The following is a 15,437-nucleotide window of genomic DNA, read 5'->3' on the forward strand; positions in this document are numbered from 1 at the left end:
GATGAGTTGCTCAATTTCAGCATCATTCTCGTCAAACCAGTCCTGATGTTTTCTGGTTGGTAGCCTATGGTTTCCTCACAGGCATTGATGATTCTGCTTTCAACTGGCTCCAATGTTCCTCAATTTCTTCCGGAAACTCTGATGGGAGCTTTTTTTTCTAAGGCTGCTTGGAAGTGGTCACACTTAATAGGTCCTTCAAATCTTGAATCTTCAGCTTGCGCCTAACCTGCTTCTTTTGCAGCCTCCATTTGGGAGCAATCTTAATTTTCATTGTGAATCGAATAAGGCGATGATCAGTCCAACAGTCATCAGCACTTGTCATTGCTCTTGTGAGAAGTACGTCACTACGATCTTGGGTACGAACTATGACGTAGTCGAGGAGGAGATGCCAGTGCTTTGACCATGGGGGTCTCCAAGATGTTTTGAACTTTTCCTTTTGTCGGAAAAGGGTGTTCATAATAATAAGTTCATGTTCAGCACACTTGGTCAGGAGCAGAATTCCATTTGAATTGCTTTTGCCAACTCCTGCTTTCCCGATTGTTCCTTTCCACAGGTCTGAGTCTCGTCCAACACGTGCATTGAAATCCCCCAGAAGGATGATCTTCTCTTCTGTAGGGGTCTCCAATAAAATGGTTTCCAACTGAGAATAAAAATCTTCCTTTACATTCTCATCGGCATCCATTGTTGGTGCATAGGCGCTCACAATAGTTGCCTGTTGATTTTTGGTGAACCTCAGTTGGAGTGTCATAAACCGCTCACTGATGCCAACTGTTACCTCAGAGAGGCACCTTACCTTACCTTGTTCTTTATAGCAAAGCCCAATCCATGCAATCGGGGTTCATTTGTAGATTTTCCCTTCCAGAAGTAGTTGTATCCTCCTTTCTCCTCCCTCACCTGTCCTGGCTTTTAGTTTCGGACAAAGCAGTAATATCGATGTTAAACCGACTCAATTCACGAGCAATAATGGCTGTACGTCACTCTGGTCGGTCGCTGTTTGAATTGTCCATCAGGGTACGTACGGTCCAAGTTCCAAAGTTGAAAAGTTTCTTACATTTTCAACCGCTGAGGTGGTGATCCTGATGGATGCGGCTATCCAGCCAGTAAAAACAGAGGCAAGACTATTTTTAGGGTACCTTTTCTAACCCCTTCCCCATGTGGGGTGAGCAGAGTGGATCCTAAAAAGGACTGCTCAGTCGTGAGTGCAGCTGCCGAAATGCTCGACCCGCCTCAATCCTCGAGCAAGACGACTGTATCACATACACACCGCCTGTGTGTCGGTCTGTAACTAGGAACTTCCGGATTTCACTGTCCTGTTCCCGGCGCCATTCGCTGATCGCCACCGGACTTTTGACTTGTGCAAATGTTATTTTCCCAAAAACTGGAAGGTGCCTGTGTGGGACTTCTTTTAAAGTGGGGAGACTGGTGCACAACAGTCAGCACACTATTCTTGACAGATAGAGGACTTGAAACCAATGGCATGGACACCAGGACGATTGGAAATCCTCTATTTGCTGCAGCCTTCATCCACCTTCACAGCTGTTGTAACATCACACAACAGTTTCACCTCCATTGTGCAGATATCCTCCATCTGCTCTGCTGTTAGGGACAGTCTATATAATGGAATAACATCTCAGGTAGGGAAATATGATGATGAAGGTTTGAGGTGCTGAGATACTATGGAGATGTGGTCATAGAGGCATTGGCGTGAGAGCCAAGATTAGAACTTGGGGACCCCCAAGGTCTGTGCTCAGACTGCTACCCCACACCTTTCTTATACCAGTAAGCATTCCACTAGGTGATGTTTCTTATTTAACCCTTTAGGGACTAAGACATCAGAGCTGTATCCTCCTACACTTTCCTGTGGCGCCCTGGAAAATCTTGCTGTTCAGACACCCAGAAAATCGCAAAAACAAATAGATGTGCAGAGACTGTTAAGAGTGAATCTGGCTGTGAGAGCCTGCTGACATTTTGCACCTTTTATTTACCTGGCAGAAAAATGTATCTACAACTAAATAATAGAATGGTACCAAAAAAAGAATTAAATAGTTTAGTGTCTGGAAAATGTGTGACTCAATTATCTAGCTCATTAATAATGCATCTTTTGTATGCTTGCTGCTCTAGCCTCTGTCGACCTAAGGTCGGGCTTTATCTGCACTGTATAATGGCAAATAGGCAGGTAGGGGCTCAAGGTACATCTATGTGCAGTGGCCCGGCTATGATACTATAATGTATATGCTTCCTACATTGATGGAAGGGGTTTTTGCAGCAATGTCGTAAATCCATCTCTCATAGAATACTAGGTTGGAAGGGACCTCAGGAGGTCATCTAGTCCAACCCCCTGCTCAAAACAGGACCAATCCCCAACTTTTTTTTTTTCCCCCAAATCCCTAACTGGCCACCTCAAGGATTGAACTCACAATCCTGGGTTTAGTAGGCCAATGCTCAAACCACTGAGCTTTCCCTCCCCCAATGGCTGAAAGATGGGAAGCCAGGTCAATAGAAGAATCCTTCCATCAACCTGGCTGTGTCTACGCTGGGAGCTAGGTCAGTTTTTTCACAGTCCGGTGTGACATAGCTAGCTGGATCTAAGTTTTAGGTGTAGAACTGGCCTAAGTGTGTTGGTGTCACTTAGATTCCTATACTCACAGAATCAAAGTTAAATCTCTTATGCCTGTCCACCGAGGCCAGTGGGTTTCCTCCCATGTCGTTGAGATCAGAATTTACCCCAGTGATATTAATATGTTTCACTTCAGTAGCATTCTGTAAAGCACTTGGAGCGTCCTCAGATGCAAACATTATTTGGACTGCAAGCTCTCTGGAGCAGGGACTGTCTTTTTGATCAGTGTTTGTTCAGCACCTGACGCAATGACGTCCTGGTCCATGATGGGGGTGCATAACACCAGTGCCGAGATGCTGAGCATCTTACGCTCCCCTGACTTAGGCTAACGGAGCCACTGTGGATTTACACCAACATAAGTGAAATCAGAATCTAGCTCACTGAAGTAAAGTGACTTTTGATACGGTCTTCCACAGTATTCTTGCCAGCAAGTTAAAGAAGTATGGGCTGGATGAATGGACTATAAGGTGGATAGAAAGCTGGCTAGATCGTCAGATTCAGTGGGTAGTGATCAATGGCTCCATGTCTAGTTGGCAGCCGGTATCAAGCGGGGTGCCCCAAGGGTCGGTCCTGGGGCCGGTTTTGTTCAATATCTTCATTAATGATCTGGACGATGGTGTGGACTGCACCCTCAGCAAGTCTGCAGATGACACTAAACTGGGAGGAGAGGTAGATACACTGGAGGGTAGGGATAGGATACAGTGGAACCTAGACAAATTAGAGGATTGGGCCAAAAGAAATCTGATGAGGTTCAACAAAGACAAGTGCAGAGTCCTGCACTTAGGACGGAAGAATCCCATGCACTGCTACAGACTAGAGACTGAATGGCTAGGCAGCAATTCTGCAGAAAAGGACCTAGGAGTTACAGTGGACGAGAAGCTGGATATGAGTCAACAGTGTTCCCTTGTTGCCAAGAAGGCTAACGGCATTTTGGGCTGTATAAGTAGGAGCATTGCCAGCAGATCAAGGGACCTGATCATTCCCCTCTATTCAGCATTGGTGAGGCCTCATCTGGAGTACTGTGTCCTATTTTGGGCCCCACACTACAAGAAGGATGTGGAAAAATTGGAAAAAGAGTCCAGCAGAGGGCAACAAAAATGATTAGGGGGCTGGAGCATATGACTTATGAGGAGAGGCTGAGGGAACTGGGATTGTTTAGTCTGCAGAAGAGAAGAATGAGGGGGGATTTGATGGCTACTTTCAACTACCTGAAAGGGGATTCCAAAGAGGTTGGATCTAGACTGTTCTCAGTGGTAGCAGATGACAGAACAAGGAGTAATGGTCTCGAGTTGCAGTGGGGGAGGTTTAGGTTGGATATTAGGAAAAACTTTTTCACTAGGAGGGTGGTGAAGCACTGGAATGGGTTACCTAGGAAGGTGGCGGAATCTCCTTCCTTAGAGGTTTTTAAGGTCAGGCTTGACAAAGCCCTGGCTGGGATGATTTAGTTGGGATTGGTCCTGCTTTGAGCAGGGGGTTGGACTAGATACCTCCTGAGGTCCCTTCCAAGCCTAATCTTCTATGATTCTATGACTTGCCCAGGGCATACAATAAGTCAGTAGCAGAGCTGGAAATGATCCGAGGAGCTCTGATTTCTTCTTCCTGTGCCCAAAACACTATATGTACCCCTTTCCCGGTGCCTGGGGGTATCTCTTCAGCAGCTACACTTATTTATACTGTATGCCGGAGCGTAGCTGGGGGGGAGCAGGGGGGAGCGGCTGCTCCCCCACTGAGCACATTCTCCAAAAGTGGCGCCTTGGCCGTCCACTCCGTGGGTGCCCTGGTCCCCGCCCCGCCCAGCTCACCTCTGCCTCCTCCCGTGAGCCCGTCACCGCGTTCTGCTTCTCCCCCTGGCTCCCAGCACTTGGGCCACAAAACAGCGGATTTGCGCGGCGCCGGCAAGCCTGGGAGGGAGAACGCGGCACGCTGGGGAAGAGGCGGGGCCAGGGAGGGGTCCAATAGGGGCAGGGACGGGGTGGAGTTGGGGCAGGGCCTGGTGAGGGGTGCTCAGGGAGGATAGCTGCCGCTGGAGGTGGGAAATGACCAGGCACGCTGAGGGGCCGGACGGGCAGGGAGGCGTGGAGGAAGGAGGTGAGGACCACCTGGCTCCCAGCTCCCTGCCGACCAGATGCAGCCTTGGCTAACTGTGCAGGCAGGGCTCAGGGGCGTGCTGGGGGGTGGGCAGCCTGAAGCGGGAGAGCCGAGGCTGGGGCCCCACGGGCAGCCCAGAGCCTCAGAGCGACTGGTGCCTTAACCCCGAGAGCCTCGGTCCTGCCTTTGCCCACCACCACCCAGCCCCTGAGCTCTCCCTTTCCCGCCCCCCAGCCCCTGCTTCAGGGCCAGTGGCCACTGCCCCCGAGCCCCCACCGCTGAGCCTCCCTGTCCACCGCGCATAGGCGTGTGCCAGGTGTGCCCAGGCAGGCACACCCTAATGCAGGGGTGGGCAAATGGCTCCACTCCCCGGCGTGGCAAGCCGCAGGGTCCGAGCGCAGCAAGCCGCCGGCCCCTCCCCTGCCTTCCCCCCTCCCCTGGAGCCATGCTGCTGCGCGCGCAGTGCTCCGGGGGCTGGGGCTGCGCACTCCCGCGGGGCAGCGTTTGGCTCCACGGGGAGGCTAGGATGTTCTTCGGGGCAAGGATCTTCTGCTACTCTACCATGTCTAACCCAGTGTTGGCTTAGTGTCCCCATTGAAACAAACATGATGAATAGACTGGGCCTGATTGTCAGTAGAAGAAAAATTCATTGATTTTCCCCCACCCCCAGCTCCATTGAATCAAAATGAAAATGTATCATTTCAAATCAAATGTTTGTGGTTCCCATTTTTGGGGGAGGGTGCAGAGAAAAAGGGGGAGAACCACAATGAAACCAAATATTTCAGTTCAAACAGACACGAACCTTTTCCTTACAAAAAAAAAAAAATCGAAGCATTCTATTAAAAATTTCAACAAGCAAAAAATGTTCATTTTGTTCAATTTTTGTGCAGAAAATACCTTTTTTCTTTTTTCTTTCTATTTTTTTTTTGACCAGCCCTAGATTTAATGTCATAAACATCTTTCTGCTTTGCGCTAATTCACTGCTTTGTTCAATTTGAATTCAGTTCACAGAATTCTGGGTTCCTTTTTCAAGAGCTTGCTGGACAGTCTGGCCTCTGGCCCTGACTTTTAGTGGCCCCTCTCCTTGAGAGAGGGGCTGTGATCTGATGAGTTGTTGGGTAGGCTGGAGGACATGCTGGGGGAACTTGCAGAATGTCGGTTTGCACCATGCCTGCCTCTAGACCAATGGTCCCCAACCTTTTCTGGGTGGCGGGCGCCGGACGACAAGCCACCGAGGACCGTGACCGGTGGACAAGCATCTGCCGAAATGCCGCCAAAGTAGCATCATCAAGAGGCGTTGCTGCCGTAAATCAGCAGCATTTCAGCAGCGACGCCTCTTGGTGACTCCGCTTCTCGGCAGCATTTCGGCAGATGCTTGTCCACCCACCGGCCAGTACGCGGGTGCACATAGATGCCCCGACAGGCGCTGTGGCACCCGCGGGCACCGCGTTCGGGACCACTGCTCTAGACAGAACTTTGCAGTGGTGTTGTAGCCATGCTGGCCCCAGGATATTAGCGAGACAGGGTAGGTGAGGTAGTTTCTCTTACTGAGCCGACTTCTGTGGGTGAGAGAGACAAACTTTTGAGCTACACAGAGCTCTTCTTCGGGCCCAGGCCTGTGATTCTTATGCTGTACTTGTCTCTAGCTCAGGCTTGCATGAGAATTAACGGTAACGTTCCATTGCTTTTCAAGATTTAAATTAGAGAGCTATGCCCAACAATTCAGAAATGTCTTTAAAACCCTTTATTCGAGGCTTATAAAATGGACTCATCAGACTTTGAAACACCACAGTGAACGCGCTGGCCCGGTGGGACTCAATGGGCTCCCTGCAAACCCCGACGAAAGCTCCGCCCCAACCCCTCCCCCAAACCCTTCATCCGGTCATGCCCAATCATCTGCCAGCAGGTGGGCCCAATCCTGCCAGGTGCACTCAACTCCTTGCTCAGCAACGGCACTTAGGTCTCATGTTACGGGATGGGGAGGAGCTATGCAAATGAGAGAACACTGGTATGAGGATGGCGAGCTCAAGACATGTGAAGGCTCTCGACACATGCAGTTCAGCGCTGGGCTGCCTGTGTGTACCAGCACCTCTCAGGATGGGGCCCTCCGGCTCTTGTCAGGCCAGTAGCGGGATGGGAGTAAGTTATATTGTTTAAGCCTCCAGCTCAGTTGTTACTGTCTCGTCTCCTTCTCCCCCTTTATATCTCCTCTTCCCCCTTCCGTGACTCCACAGCAGTGATTACTCCGCCATCTGCCATCAGCCAAGCAGCTGTCCGCCAAGCATCTCCACAATCTCTGCTTACTGCCGTTTTCCTTGTGGGAATTTCTAATTTATATTACACAACCCCAGGAACCCGCCTCGTCTGAATGGGTTTGTGACTTCAGCACAGTAAGTCACTAATAAAGTTAACCTTATATAACCAGCATAAGCCACCGGCCTGAGCTGTGAGCTAGCAGAGAAGGTTAGGACTCCCATCAGCTGACTCTAATGAGGGTCAAGGTGGGTGAGGGAACATCTTTTATTGGACCAACTTCTGTTGATGAGAGAGACCAGCTTTCGAGCTGCACAGAGCTCTTCTTCAGCTCTGGGAAATTTACTCAGAGTGTCACAGCTAAAGACAAGATGGAACCGATTGTTTAACACATTTCAAGGGACCATTCAAGGTGAAGTGGCCCATTAACACCTCTGCAGTCATAGGGAGTAGCAGCGGTGGAGGCGTTGTTAGTGCATTACAGACCATTGTAATACATTATAAATCTAGTATCTCTGCAGGTTTCCTTTGAGGATGAGGCCTGACAGGTCAGATATGGAGAGAGTCCAGAGAAGATCAACAAAAATGATTAAAGGTCTCGAAAACATGACCTATGAGGGAAGATTGAAAAAATTGGGTTTGTTTCGTATGGAAAAGAGAAGACTGAGGGAGGACATAACAGTTTTCAAGTATGTAAAAGGTTGTTACAAGGAGGAGGGAGAAAAATTGTTTTTCTTAACCTCTGAGGCTAGGACAAGAAGCAATGGGTTTAAATTGCAGCAAGGGAGGTTTATGTTGCACATTATGGAAAACTTCCTAACTATCAGAGTGGTTAAGCACTGGTATAAATTGCCTAGGGAGGTTGTGGAATCTCCATCATTGGAGATTTTTAAGAGCAGGTTAGACAAACACCTCTCAGGGATGGTCTAGATAATACTTAGTCCTGCCATGAGTGCAGGGGACTGAACTAGACGACCTCTTGAGGTCCCTTCCAGTCCTATGATTCTATGATTGTTTTGTGAAAAGTGTATGAAAAAAGACAAAGCACCACATCAGCTGTGGGTGCACACTAGCAAGTGTGGCCTGGGGCGAAGGCACTGGGCTGGGTCTCAGGAGAGCTGGGCTCTGTTCTTAGAGCAGCCAGTAACCTGATATCTGACCTTAGGCATGTGCTTTCCCCTCTCTGTGCTTTTGTTTTCCCGCTTTAACTGCTCTGTCTACTTATCTCTTTGGGGGAGGCTGGAGCTGGTAGAAAAATGAAATTTGTCTCCCATCAGAAATTCCAACATTTCTAAATTTGGTCCTGTTCAGAATCAGAAAGAAAAGTCAATCTGGGAAGTGTTCACAAAATGAAACAATGTGTTTTGACTTTATTGTTTCGGAGTTAATGATATAATATAGAAATCAACTTTGATTATCATTAAAAGTCAAAGCAAAACAGTTTGTTAATTTCTCATCAAACTTCCACTAAATCCATCCAGTCCCGCAAAATGTTTTTCATTGGAAAATGCTGAGTCCACAAAACCGTTCTGTTGGAGAACTTTAGACCCGCTCCAGGGCAGGGCCTGGCTCTCACTCTGTGCATGGAGAACCCAATACCATGGGGCCTGAGCCCAGCTGTGTCCTCTAGGCTCTATAAAATCCTGGAGAAGACCCTAATTATGCTAGTTTTTTGGGTTGGGAGTTTTTAGGGAAGCCACTTTGGCATTTCCCCTTGTATTTGCCCCTTTCTAATTCCTTCTCAAAGGTATCTCACACTGCAATAAAACACCTGCAGATGGCCCATGTCAGCCGAGTCAGGCTCGGGCTGCAGAGCTCCTAGGCGCCGATTCCGTGGGTGCTCTGTAGCTGGAGCACCCACAGGGAAAAAATGGTGGGTGCAGAGCACCCACTGGCAGCCCCCCCATGAGCTCCCCCCAGCGCTTTCCCCCTCCCTCCCCGTGCCTCCCACCTGTCGCGATCACCTGTTTCGCGGCATGCAGGGAGGCTGGGAGGGAGGGAGAGGGAGGAGCGAGGATGCAGCACACTTGGAGGGGGTGGAACTGGGTGGGAAGAGGTGGGGCGGGGCCTTGGGGGAAGGGGTGGAGTGGGGGCGGGGCCTGGGGTAGAGCCAGGGGTTGAGCACCCCCTGGTAGTTTGAAAAGTTGGCGCCTGTGGGGCTATGAAATTGCAGTGGAGAGCCTGAATGTCTGCACTGTAGCCCCATAGCCCGAGCCCCATGAACCCAAGTCAGTTGTCATGGGGCAGGCACGCAGGGTTTATTGCAGTGTAGACGTACCCAAAGACACCACAGCAGGCTGACCAAGGTAAGACAGATACAACTGGTGCTGGAGCCCAGGAACGTTCCTGCTCCCCCAAAGAGAGGCAGACAGGGAGGGAGATTTCATGGGCTGAGAATGCTGTCCCTGCTGGCCTGCGATCCTCTGCATGACCAAGGCAAGGGAGCATTTGGTCAGTGATGGCAAAGTCCACAGAGCCAGATGTGTCCATCCAGTGCAAACCCCAGGAAGCACAGATCAGTGTTCACATCGCACTCCCTTTCCGAACCAGGCCCGGGCCAGGGAAGCTAATACTCCAACCCACAGCCCAAATTCAGTGCTAATTTTTCCCATCTATGTGTGTAATGAATGTTATGTGCACCAATAATGGAGGTGATGTGTGGTGGGGGTGGGGCCAAGGGGTTCGGAATGTGGGAGGGGGCAGAGGGCTGGGGTTTGGGAGGGGAGGGCTCTGGCTGGGGGTGCGGGATCTGGGGTGGGGCTGGGGATGAGGGGTTTGGGGTGCAGAGGGGGCTCAGGGTTAGGGCAGAGAGTTGGGGTGTGAGGGCTCTGGCTGGGGGTGCAGGCTCTGGGTCGGGGCTGGGGATGAGAGGTTTGGGGTGCAGGGGCGGCTCAGGGTTAGGGCAGAGGGTTGGGGTGTGAGGACTCTGGCTGGGGGTGTGGGCTCTGGGGTGGGGCTGGGGATGAGGGGTTTGGGGTTCAGGAGGGGCTCAGGGTTAGGGTAGAGGGTTGGGGTGTGAGGGCTCTGGCTGGGGGTGCAGGCTCTGGGGTGGGGCTGGGGATGAGGGGTTTGGGGTGCAGAGGGGGCTCAGGGTTAGGGCAGAGGGTTGGGGTGTGAGGGCTCTGGCTGGGGGTGCGGGCTCTGGGGTGGGGCTGGGGATGAGGGGTTTGGGGTGCAGGCTGCCCCAGGGCTGCAGCGGGGAGAGAGGACTCCCTCCAGCTCTCTCTTGCGGCAGCAGCCCCGGGGCCGGGGGAGAGCAGCTTAGAGGGAACGTAGGTCACATGCCACCTGAGGTACATTGCACATACGCTACGAAGTTCAGCCCCCCTTTTTTGACCTTTCCAGTGGCTTGCAAGTGGCCCATTAATCCCATCTCAGGCTGTCCAGGGTGAAGGATCTGAAGTTGCTCAGTGGGATTGAATTCTGGCTCTTCCCCATTTCCTCCGGGCTCCATCTGTATATTCGGTTAATAACGTACTGACGTTTCCGTGCTTTAAAGAGACACTGGGTGCGACTAAAAACTGCTTGAAAACAGACTTCGTCCTCCTGCTTCTACTAAGCCCTCGCTGTCGGAACTGAGGTGAGGCTACGCTACATAATTAAGTCAACCTACGTTATGTTGACGTACACCGCAGCAATGAAATCGGTTTTACACGTCCACGCTACACTCCTTGTGTCGGCAGCGTGCGTCCTCACCGGGAGCGCTTGCACTGATTTGCACTGTCCGTGCGGGGCGTACTGAAGGCGCTGCTCACGAGGGATGCTGATTGGCATTTCATTTAACTTGTCAATTTCACTCACAGTCAGTTTCACCTTCCCTTTTACATTAGCAGGATGCTGCAATGTGTAGGTTGCACGTGCAGGTTTTTTTGTAATCGTTTCTACTGAGCGTTTTATTGAACTCCTGGGATATATTTCTGGTGACCTTTGCTTGTATAAAAACTTGTTTTATGGAGCTCAGTTCTGGCTCTTAGTGAAAAGTTCCTTTAAACTGACTGTATTGAGGGCTTCATTTTTCAATCCTTCCCTGGAACAGTACTTTTGAAATCAATGGGCTTGACTAAGTATCACTTATGGGTCTGATTCTCCACTGCCTTGTAAATCAGATTTGGATTCATTTTACACCCTCTTTCCAGAGGTGTAAATTTTGTCCCAAGTCATAAGGCAGTGAAGCCTCAAACACAATATAAGTGAGGATTTGCAATCTAGCGCTCTGTTTCTCTGGAAAAGCTCCCCTTCCAACGCTCCGTGTCGTGTAACTCAGTGTTTTATAAATTAATGAGTTCTGCTGATTTGAGTTTATCCTGGTCAAGGAATAAAAGTCTAACCAACTTACCAAAAATGTGTAAGTTTGGCTGTAAATGGAGACTGGTTAATATCTTAGGACTTCAAGTTCTCAGGCCGTTTCCAAGACCTTGTTAAAAAATTAGATATAATTACTTTTCCAGTGACATGTAAAGATAGTGAGCTTTCATTTACAGAACTCTCCTCCGATCTGATCTCAGTACAATCGCTTAGTCAGAATTTGAACTATTTATATAGAGGTTGTGTCTCTTAACCACTGAAATGGTGCTACCTCTGGGGTGGAACGTGGCAGCTGTCCAACCATCTACATCACACTTTGAATCCAGTTTCCAAATCAAACTACAATGACCCAGTTGGAATGTGGACAGGATATGTGGGGGCTTCATTTCCAAGGGTACCTAAATAAAGCTAGATTGTCAGAAGTGTTCATCCTGTACAAATGTGAATTCCTAGTCGTATACGTGTGGGTCTGCCTGTTCACACAGCAACAAAAGCCCAGGCTGATGCCCCTTCCGCCAAAAATTGTTAGGGGCCTCTCCCAAACCTAGGAAGTCCATGGGCACAGGCGACAGCAATTAGCCAATGACTTTCAGGACCATTTCTCCCTCTGCCATGGACTCACAGTGTGACCTTGACCACATGGCATCACCGCTCTGTGCCTCGGTTTCCCTAGCCATGGGGATAAGAGCTAGCTGCCTCCCATAAGCACCTGTGGCGTCTCATTCTTGGCAATCCAGCACAGAGAGCCCGCAGCAGGGAAGGCTTCAGCGCAGGCAGCACAGCCACTGTGCGTACCACTGGCTGGGGTGATGGGGACCAGCACCAGCTGCTCTGTGACCTACTCGGGTTTGGCCCTGCCAGGCCTCCGTCATAACAAAGGACCAGCATGGCCAAAGCGGAGCAGGCACACTGGGCGGTGGGTTGGGCAGCACTGGTCTTCCTCGCTGCTGCCATGGGGCTAGCTCCTGCACCGGGGCTCTCCCGCCCACGGGGGGGGCTGCCTGGCCTTGGCCTGCATCCAGCGTGCTCTCTGGAATGGGCAGTGACACTGCAGCTGGGGGGGGGAGGGGCTGAACTTGGCAGCCGGGGGGCTGGGGCTGCGGCTAGAGGCGGCAGCAGGGGAAGCTCTGGATGGTGTGTACGATGAGAAATGTCTGGGAGCATGCGGCAGTGACTTGGCTGGAGGGGAGGAAAGCCCCAGGCAGCCCCGCTCCCTGCTCTCTTCTATGGTATGTCTACACTGCACACTAACCCTGGGACCCGGGCTTGTGGCCGCAGTGTTTTCAAGCCCCTGCTTGAGTGTCCAGGCTGCAGTGTAAACCTGGGCTTACCATTGCCGGCCCCGGGACTCCCAGCCATGCTAACGTGTCCGTCCTGCGCCGTGCAGACCTTCCATCTCGCGTCTGTGGTTTCACTGCAAAATGACAGGACTTGGCCCCAAGGCACAAAGGGACTTGAGCTCCGACCAACCCCCCATCAGGGTCCTAGGCCCTGGCTCCTGGCTGCTTCCTGACCCAAGTCAGCCTGACGCGCGTGCGTGTGTGTGTGTGTGTGTGTGTGTGTGTTCGCTCGCTCACTCGCAGAAGGGGGCTGGGGCTCAAACCCGAGTCACAGCCCAGGTTTAGTGTGTAGTGTAGACATACCTGTAGGTTCCAACCTACTGTGTCAGGCACAGAGCTGGCGCTAGGCGTCAGCACAGGCCCCGGTCATGTTGCATGTGCTTGTCACTACCTCTCACCTTCCCCTTCCTCCCATGGGCAGCTGCCCCCCCTCCCCAACTGAATGGCGATGGACCAACCCCACCCCTTGCATCCAAAACCTTCCTCACCCCTTCTGACCAGCCCTCTCCCCGTACCTGCCTCCCACTGGGGCATCTCTAACCGCCTACCCACCACATCTCCTCTTGAGATGTGCATTGGGCGCAGCTTTTTGCTGCTGCTTGGGCCGGGGCCCCGCTGCGGGGACACACCCCTGTGCAGCGCTCCAGCACGAGGGAGCAGCAAATGCCACTGCTGTCCAGTGCGGCCTGGCCTGGCCTGAAACCGGCACCCAAGCCGGGCTGATTTCCAGAGGCTTCGTTCCCAACTCCTGCTAAGGAGGAAGGTTCTGCTGCCTCTGAAAGCCAGTTCTAACAGCTGTGTATTCTCCAGCGTGAGTCATCCCCACCTCCCCATAACAACATTCCTTCGCTGTGAAATAAGGTCCTGGCTGGGTTAAATCACCATGCAGTTCTACTCCCCCCACGCACCTCCCTGTAGCCAGTCTGGATGCCTCAGGCCCAGAACAAGGTGCCAAGGAGCAGGGAGTATCATCATGTGAATGCTTGGCCCTCCCTTAGCATCCGGGATGTAGGAAAACCTATTCAATGGCTGGGGAACGTGAGGCACAGAGGTTGCAGAAGATCGCACAGCAAGGCAGGGGCAGAGCTGAAACTGGAGTGAAGATCTGCCTGTCCCTCGGCCCTTACATCTGGACCATGCTGGGTGTCATGTATTGTAGAGCAAATGGCAAGGTGATGTTTATTTGCAAAGCAGGAGGAACCTGGGATAACATCCTAGCAGGGAACGTCCTCTAGCATCCAAAGTGCACCTAATAAATAATCTCCCCTCGGCTGTTGGTTCAGGAGACTGGGCTGTTATGCATCAGAACCATTCACACTGCTGGCGCCTGCTCCCTCACGCTGAGCTAAACCAGAAGACACCCAGCTCCCGGAGCAGACAATAGTGCTTCAGCTCTAGCGCTGGCCATAGGGGAAGGAGGGACTGGCCCATGTGTAGACCCTGAATATAAATCAAATATCTTTCTTTAAAGAATTCTTTTTTCCTGGCAGATGGAGCCAGGCTCAGATACTCATGCAGGGGGCTTTAATGTGGTGCTAAGTGTTAGGAAAAGCAAGGTCAGGAACAACGAATCCATGGGGTTTCTTTGCTAACTTTCCTTGCAGAGGGCTCAGCCATGCAGCTTTCTGATTCAGGGGTGGAGCTAGCAATTTGAAATGTCATAATAACCCTTTGCCCTTCCCCTGGGCTTCTCATCCAAGGACCTCCAAAGTGCTTTCCAAACACCACTTGAATTAAGCCTTGCAGCATCCCCAGGAGGGAGGTAATGTGAGAGAAACGAAGTGGTTTGCACAAGGCTGTACAGCATGTCAGTGGAAGAGCGGGGAAGAGAACCCAGGAGTCCTGACTCTCACTCCCATCCCAGAGCTGGGAAGAGAACCCAGGAGTCCTGACTCTCACTCCCATCCCAGAGCTGGGAAACAGAACCCAGGAGTCCTGACTCTCACTCCCATCCCAGAGCTGGGAAGAGAACCCAGGAGTCCTGACTCTCACTCCCATCCCAGAGCTGGGAAGAGAACCCGGGAGTCCTGACTCTCACTCCCATCCCAGAGCTGGGAAGAGAACCCAGGAGTCCTGACTCCTAGACCCCTGCTCTACCCCTTGGACCACTATAAACAAATGGGCAGGTGCCCCCTCTAGCATATAACAGGAGGGCATGCAACGTACGTTGCTGGTGAACCGAGCCCTATATCTCCCAAAGCAGACCTGCCCTGCCCCAAATCCTGCAGCCCTGACTTCATCAAACCTGCCACTGATGTTACGCATATGGACTGTGGGATTTGATCCCTAAACCGAGTGGGGGAAGGCCAAGGTCCAGCAGTGTTTTAATGAAAGGGCTGAGGAACAGGAATTTGGCTCCTTAAAACTGATGGACATGGCTGATTCCTGCCTTGGTGCAGGCTGGTGTGAATGTGATATGCTGTTTGGCGCATTAGCACTTCACAATTGCAATTCGGATCTGAGGTATGCTGTTCAATGAGAGAGAGAGAGAGAGAGAGAGTGTGTGTGTGAGAGAGAGAGAGAGAGAGAGACCTTTGTTATTTTTAGGTCCACTCTTCCTGTACGTCCTGTTACTGATTTTAGGACCAGAGGGTCATCCAAGATGGAGGAAAAAATACACACACCAGCATATTTGAAACTGTTTAAAAAAAATCTTTCCTTTTCGTTAGCCAACATAGGACATGCCTTGAGACCTTAATTTAAACATCCCCTCCAGGCCCTTGTCCAAGTATGTTAGTCCCCAAAAGTGACAATGCATTTATTGCAGCGGGCTTTCACAGTGAATGATAAATTCACATAGAAGAGGTACATTTGGGAGGCAGAAGGTAAAGAGA

The sequence above is a fragment of the Malaclemys terrapin genome, chromosome 22 (genome assembly GCF_027887155.1).
Source record: "Malaclemys terrapin pileata isolate rMalTer1 chromosome 22, rMalTer1.hap1, whole genome shotgun sequence".
Taxonomy (NCBI): Eukaryota; Metazoa; Chordata; order Testudines; family Emydidae; genus Malaclemys; species Malaclemys terrapin.